This window comes from Sorex araneus, chromosome X (assembly GCF_027595985.1).
Source record: "Sorex araneus isolate mSorAra2 chromosome X, mSorAra2.pri, whole genome shotgun sequence".
Taxonomy (NCBI): domain Eukaryota; kingdom Metazoa; phylum Chordata; class Mammalia; order Eulipotyphla; family Soricidae; genus Sorex; species Sorex araneus.
The window spans coordinates 199,978,305-199,986,625 of NC_073313.1; positions in this window are offsets into that span (position 1 = coordinate 199,978,305).

Consider the following 8,321-nt stretch of genomic DNA (forward strand, 5'->3'; position numbering starts at 1 on the left):
CCTGGCAATACTCCAGGAGTACTCCTGCCTCAGTGCTCAACTTTAACTCATGAAGTGCTAGAATTAAGTCTTGGTCACACATATGCAAAGCTTGAAATCAGCCTATTTACTATCTCTCTGACCCCTGATCTGGATTTTTAAGAGAAAATGCTTTTTAAGAACTAGGATGATTTGTAAGTAAATCATTAGAGTGTAGACAATTGTCAGAAAAAAAAAGAATCCAAGATAGAGACTCTGGCAATTCCTATACTATCCAGGTGATGCTATTGCTTTAAAAACAGTTTGGCAAGTCTTTGGGGAAGTGCATTCAGAACCGGTTGTACGTTATTTTAACCCACTCCATGGAGGCAGATCTGTCCATCCAATATGGTGAAAGAAGTTGCTGATAACACCGGTCTGTGTAGACAAGCAGGAACTAGCTGTCAAACAGCGACTTTCCCCATGAACTGGCCTTGCAGGCAGACCAGCAAAACGTGTTGTGTCATGTCAGATGGCACAGTCGTGAGAATGTCCCGGAAATTGAATGTGGTTAAGCCTTCAATGCAAACCTGGTTGCCCTTTTGCTGCCTGGGAACTCAGCACTCCTCCCACATAAAGCACTTGCTGGGTCTTTAAAAGCTCTGGGTGTATGACTGAATCAAATCTATAAGGACATCGCTCAGTGTCTGAAATTCACAGTGCTTTCCACCCATTGTCTTACTTCCAGCTACCAATCATCCTCCATTGAGCTCCATTTTAAATATTAGGAGACGCAGCTTGGAGAGATGAAGGAACCTGCCTGAAATCACCCTGCTAATAACCAATAGAGGATGCAAAACTATCTCCCTGCTCGGTCATAATTGCAGGCAATGAGAACAACACAAAGCATTTTGCCTAATTTCAAATTTAATTAGCAATTCTAAAGACTCTCTAGAACCTACTATTGAGCAGAACCCAAATGTTCTCCTGATTAGCATCATCCACATACAAAATTAAGTTATGGGATCCCAAATGATTCAGACATTTGTCCTGAATATTTTTTGCTATGTGAAAATAGAAGAATACCTGTAGCTTTCACTCTGTATTTCCCAAGATTCCGAAGGGGCAAAGTCTCTGCCTTAGCACTTGTTTCTCCACCTCTCAGCTGTTCCTGTGGGTTTTTCTAGCTTGTTTGTCTGCTTCCTTCTCCACAGTGTCTGAAGGTAGGGCACTTGGACCACCCACTGAACTTCAGTTCTAAAAAGCTCCCGATTTGGGGAAGTGGAGGGGTGGGTTATTTTTTTCAAGTCAGTATAGAGAAAAAGGCATAGAGGGGGCTGCCCAGATGCCGGGTTTCCAGTCAGCATGCTGCCGAGTCCCGGGTGGAACACATTTCAGCCATCCTGCGCCTGAAGAGAAAAACACCACTCCTACCTCGCGTCGCTATGGTAACTGATGCTCAGCAGGCAATTGCTGTTGCATTTAACATAACTGGCTTTTAGAACTTGAGGGGAAAGTATGCTTTCATGTTAGAAGAAAGGGAGAGACGAATGGTTTAATTAATGTGTCTCAATTTCACATAGAAAGACGGGTCACTTCCACTTTTTGACCATGGCGTGCATCGCTCCATTTTATATCTGCTTTAGACAGAAAGCATCAAGGGATGGAGTAGTTCTCACATGGTGTGTGAAGTGTACCAGGTGGTCAGGAAAGGAGAGATGGGGTTGTGTTGGACCCTTTGCAAGAGGAGGTTTTTCACTTGATAAAACCACCTTGGTTGTAGAGTGAATAGAATTGCTTCCTCTCCTTGCATCCACAAAGGCGGCCTGAGAGATGGGTTGCTAGGCAACCTCACACCAAGACTGGGGTGCTTTGAAATTAACATAGCTGACCTCCCCATCCTCTCTGGAGCTCTGCTATTCAAAACCATTTCTGTGAGGCTGTCGGACTCCAGAAAAAAAGATATAAAATATAAATACAAAAATAAAGATGAGAGGAAATAAATCTAACATTTTCCAGCAAAGACTAGGATTCACTCAATGAGAAAAGAAAGCAATCTGAAAAAAATAACAAACAGGGTAAAATTGCTACAAACCCAAATCTTGTGTTTGGAATGCTCTAAGTAGAAAATTTGCTCAAAACCTCTCTTTAGAGATCTTTATAACTGCCATGTAAACTATGACATCCAAAGATCTGAAAACCCTCAAGGACAAATATATAATAAATTAATCTGATAATCTGAACTACTACATATGTTTAATAGAAAGCATAGTGCTCAAGCTTCATGCCATGTTTTGCTGAGTTTCAGCGTCTCCATCTCTCCTTCCTACCATTGCATCATCAATGTGACACTGACTGGAATGAAAGAGGAAGAGCATTTATTTTGCATGGAAGTTTATCTCTGGAAGGAGACTGAGAAGCTGGGCATGGAGCAAAGCATACACTCTTGTCATCAATAAATTATTCAGTTTGACTTTTTAAATACATCATATTTGCATATTGCAGTATGCTTATGAAAATATTTTAAGATAAATTAATCTGCATTAAAACTCAATTAAAATGAATGATGCTGAGAGAGAGAGAGAGAGAGAGAGAGAGAGAGAGAGAGAGAGAGAGAGAGAGAGAGAGGAAAAGTGTCTGCCATAGAGGCAGGTGGGGGCAGGGTTAGGGGTAGGGGTGGAGGGGCCCGGAGGGAAACTAGGAACATTGGTGTTGGGGAAATGTACACTAGTACACTAATGAAGGGACAAGGGACTGGTGCTGGAACACTGTATGACTGAAACCCAATCATGAACAACTTTGTAACAACTAAAAAAATATTTTAAAAAATGAGTTGTGCTGTGGCAGGTAGCAAGGCAGCAGACAGCAAACAAATCTTGAGGTTTCTTTTAGTAGATTTGTTTTGTTTTGAGTTTTTGAGCCACACCCAAAGTACTCAAGGGACCAAAAGTGGAGCTGGAGGTGGAACTGGGGTCAAGTCACGTGCAAGGAAAGCACTTTAAGTGCTACCTTTAAGTGCTACGTTCCCTGTCAATTTGTTGTTGCTGTTAATCATGTTCAAGTGGAAAAATTCTGAGTAAATTGAGGCTGTTGGGATCCAAGGTTTCAGGGTAGAGAAAGGAATAAAACCTGGGAGAGCAAGAGAGAACACTAAGTGGAAGAGGAAAGGCAAGTTGTAGGACCTAAAAGTGTCTCTTCACAGATTGTTTCAAGGGGAAGAAAATAGTAACTATGGAAAACGTTCGTAAACTAAAATTAATTCCACTAATGAGGGCAGAGGGTGTAGTGGGTTATCTGAGTACTATACATGATGCTATACAGCATCACCTGTATAGGACAGAAATAAGAATCGAGGTAATAGCAGACCAAAATGAAGGCTACTTTAGTGGAAAAAGGAGTAGCTGGGGACTGTATTCTTCAAAAATGGTGAAGAGGCCAAGAGAGGCTGTATAACAACTGCTCCGGATGAAAGAAGACCAGAGAGACAGGACAAGTAAATGCAGGACCTGATCCCAGAGCAGAACCTGACCAGTGATAAAGGATACTATAAAGGACACCTCTGGTTGAATTGGTATAAAAAGAGGTAGCTAAAGTAATGTGTCCATGTTATTTACTCCAGTCGATAGCTGTTGTGTGATTATGTTGGGAAATATATCTGTTCTTGGAAAAATATATAATCAAGTACTGATAAATACGCACAAAAACGGCATCTGTGAGGTATATGTTACTCACAAAATGATCAGAAAAATATTTTGTCTCTGACTATGTACATGTGTCTAAACTTATATAAAAAATGTCTAAACTTATATACAAAAGTTTCTATGTACTGAGAAGGATTACGCCAATGAGGTAAAATATCAATTTTTAAGGTGATTATACATGGGTAATGTGTCTGGGTAAACGGTATGTTGGTTGCTCTTCATACTTTTCATATTCCTACCTCTAAGTTTGAAATTATTTCTAATTGAGAAATTAAGAAAAATAAACTCCCACTAATATTCTGGGGGATGAATAAAGGATATCTTATTGGGAAAATAATAAATAATTGTCATTTTAAATATCTACGAAAACACAGGGCTGAGAATGTGGCTCTGAGATAGAAAAGCTTGCTTTGTATGTAGGAACACCAAAGTTGATTCCCAGCACTGCAAGATACCAAAAAATAAATTAAAAAAAAAAGTTTAATCTATGAAAGTTAGTTACCTAACACCCAAATTGAGATATTACACTGCTTAAGAGGCAGTTGAGTTATGTGGTTAGCATATTAGGTTTGACATTAAGTTTCTAACATACCTCATTGGTTCCATTTCTTCTCCCCTATGTTAAATCATTTTAACGGTGCTCTTGGGTTTTCTCAATATCCCAGACTTTACCTTACTCTCAAATCCTCCTCAAAGTATCATTTTCAATGTGTGATTTAACTCAACATGAAAAACTGTGCAGATATTTCTCAAGAGATTATATATGTTAGTTTTCATTCATTGACTAGAGCAACTCCAAGTATTTAATTTTAACTGAAAAGAGCATTTACATAACTGCTTAGCATTTTAGCACATCTTCCCCCATCAAAGTTCTTAAGCATAGTGTTTTTTTTTCAAAGAAAGTTTAATCTCTAACTGTGAAACAGGATCTATTATCCTGACTCATTATAAGTGAGGATACTACTGAACACTTCACACCCCTATTCTTCACATTTCAAGTGTTTTTGTTTTTTTTTCAAGGCTTACATCATTTCCCCATTAAAAATAAAACTAGCCTGCCTTTGGCGGAAACTGAAATAGTAATTACCTTCTTAAAATACTCTATGTTTTTTTTAAAACAGAGTTTCTTTAACATTGCCAAAAGATTTTGTTTGAAGAAAGTTAAAAATAACATACACACTATTTGAAAACAACCTGGTTTAAAGATTGCCATAGATTCTAAGGTTATACCACTCGGAAGGAAGACATTTAGAACCTGCTCATTACTCAGCTTTCCTCATTTATGGGATCAAATTGCTATTACAGGCATGATGCCAGATTCATTTATGTGCACAGTAAGGCAGATTTTTCTAGAAAACATCTGGTTCTTAAGGAGAATATTAAAAGTTAGGAGCAGTCTTTTTGCTCAGAATCATGATTTATAATGGTACAGTAAACCCCCTCTAATCTGGCCGGCTCACTTCCAGCAACCACAACCAGGGACCTGGAAGTAAGTGAAAAATACTTCCTAGCCCAAGGAAAACAGAGGCCCTAAATTCCTAAATTATGAAGGAGTGGTACTGCCTTCGGGTTAAAGTTCGTTTTACTTGTTAAAACTATTGGAGCTAATTGGCATAAGGACTCCTGAGACCATCTGTGTATGTAGCACTTTTTCCCCCCTGCAGTTATTTTGTTCAGGTGTTTAGAAAAATACACATCCTTTATAATTGGAAAACTCCTAATTTTTTTAGGGGGGGAGCGCCCAGAATCTGTTCTGTTTGGGGGCCACACGCTGTGGTGTGGGGGTGGGGACTACTGCAGCTTGGTATGGATGTTGCTCCAGGCAGTGCTGGGGATTGAACCTAGGTATCCCGCACGATAAGGTTCCACCCTTCAGTCTGTGTCCCCAGCTCTAAGGCTTCTAAACTCCCCAGAAACACCCTTTCTTTCTCTTTGCATCAGTGTCTTGGCTTTTCCTCATAAGTATCCCAAAATGTTCAAAAAAACTCCCATTTTGCTAAAAATACATTAAAACCAATCCCTCCCTCTCCTGCTTCTCCTGTACTGTCTTTAGTTCTTTCTGCCCTCATGGTGATCAATAATCTATAAGGACACTGTTTAGCTTAGAAAAAAGAGATCCCTTCAAGGCATGCAGGTGCTTTCAGCCTCCACAACTCCCCCATCACTGCTCAGGACACAGGCTGCCCACTACACATTATGACCCTGTGTGGGCTCAGTTAAGCCTACAGATACTTGGCACTTGTGGCTAGCATCGTCATTAAAACTCGGTTGCTGAGCGCAGAGACTAGGTTTCTGCTCTCACTCTTTCCTGAGGTCACAGGGCTGAACCTCTCTTCCCCCTTCAGTTACTACAGTGTCCTCCTGCTACTCAGCTCTTGCCTCTCCAACTGCATTTTTTTTCTGGCAGTATTTCTGTGTCTGTAACTTCCTGAACCCTTTTCTCTGACAGTTGAAATACAATCTAGTTCTAGATTATATTTGTTCAAAAAATTAATTAGGAGGTGGGTATTAAGCTTCAAGGATGCCAACTTTTATTCTTCATCTATTCATTTTTTTTCCCAGCAAAATAACTATAAAGAACAAAAAGCAAGTTTGAGAAAGCTGGTCTTTTTTAGAAAACACTATTAGTTATGAGGGTTAAGGTACTTGCCTCGAATATGAGCAGGTATGGCTCGATTCCCAGAACCGCATATGGTTCCCTGAGCACCACCAGCTGTGATGTCTGAGCATAAAGTCAGGAGTGAAGCCTGAGCACCTCAGTTTAAGGCGCCCAAACCTCTGGGGGTGGGGGGCGAAGAAGAATCAGTAAGTGCCAAATAGAGTTTTTAAAAAGATGACGTGATATATAGTAACAGGCTGGCTGCTGTAGGTTGTGGATGTGAACAGAGCTTGAGAAGGTGATAAGAAATGGGTATATGCCATTACAAAGGGTAAAAGGGAAGCCTGAGACAGAGTAGGCTAAGGGAGGAGAGGAAGAAAATTGAAGATAGAGGATAGGGGAGGGCAAAATAATGTTCTCCAGATGAGTAAAATAAGATCAAAGTTAGAATATTGCATGAGAGCAGAGAGGGGAAAAGATATAGAGGGAAAAATAAAGGGTGGAAAAGAAGAGGTAGGGGAGAAGAGAAAATTAGAGAAGCTAAACGCTCTGAGCTGATGCCTTTAGAGGGATTTTACTGGGCTCTCTTCATCTTGAATTGTGTTGTCATTTCTTTTAAGGAAGTTCTTCTCAGCTGCAATTATCACTTGGCCCTGTTCCACTTAAAATAATTAAGCAGTGCTACTGTTATTAAGTGCTTGAGTGCTAAATTCATTATAGGTCTTATACATGTTCTCTCACTTAATTCTTACAACAATCTAAATCAGGCTCATTGTCCTGGGCTTCTCAGATGAGCTTATAAAGTTCCAGAAACATCTGGTAAGTAGTCGGACCAAAGTTTCAACTGAGGCTGGTCTGATTTCAAATCCTATTGCTTCATCACAGTGCTCTTCTTGAGACTTCTTTTTGATAGTTTCTACATTTGTAATGACTGTTCATTCCACTCAGTTCATCTCTATCTTCATTATTGCTATCTCTATGATAAAATGCTTAGTTTCATCTGCTAGCCAGATGCAGATTTTTGGTTTTTTACCCCTTTTTAAAAATAGACCCAGTCTTTTAGTTCTGAAAGGAATCTTACAGGAAATAAGGGAAGGGCTTTGGTGTTGGCTTGGGCAGCACAAAATCCAGGTTCTGATGCTTTGCTTTTCCTGTGACCTGAAGCACTTAGTTTGCATTTCATCTTCTACAACTGAAAAACAAGGGTAGTATTTCTCCAGAGAGGTGAAAGGGAATTGAAAGTAATTACCTAAGGAAAGGTCCTAGAACAGTACCTAACATGTACCAGCAGATATAAAATAAGCTATTGCTTAAGAAATAAAATCAAACACCACATTCTAAACAGGAGAACTGGGAAAGGTCATGCTGGGAGATCAGATGTTCTACTTATTTCATTCAAATTCCCGAACTCTAGCATTCCAGGATGCACATTCCCTAGAACAATTAGAGGAAGGTGCAAAAGAGGACTGGAATTTTTAACATGTAACTGGAATTAAAGAGACTTTGGGTAATTGAAGAAGTGATCAGAAACAGGAGACTGTAGCTCAAAATAAACAGAACATGAAGAGGGCAGAAATTTAAAATACTTGTTATTAAAAATGCAACTGAAATTCAAGAATGTGATTGTATTTTTAAAGACAACTGAAACAGATAGAAAAACAAATGTCAGAAACAATGCTAATAACTGAGTTTATTATGATTGCATTAAATTGAAAATAAAAGACAACTGCTCCACTAATTCTGTGAGGCACAGTAAGTTAATCAGTTCCTTGTGCAGGGCAAGCTTTGTGAGTCCCCAGGGGCCCCAAATATAGTCTGTGTACCTTCTCTTCTAGGTGTTACAGTATATGAAGTCACACTGGAAGACCGAGACTTTGAGCAGAAGTTAAATAGCGAGATAAAGCTTTTCAGATACTGATTAAACACTGGCATCAAGAAGAAGAAGAATAAGTTCATAAACTGAAGGGAAACTCACCTTTTGCATTAATATCATAGGCCAATGTGGAACATACCCTGATTTTATAAAATTTAACATGTCTTTGAGTTCAAGAAGAATCACAGCA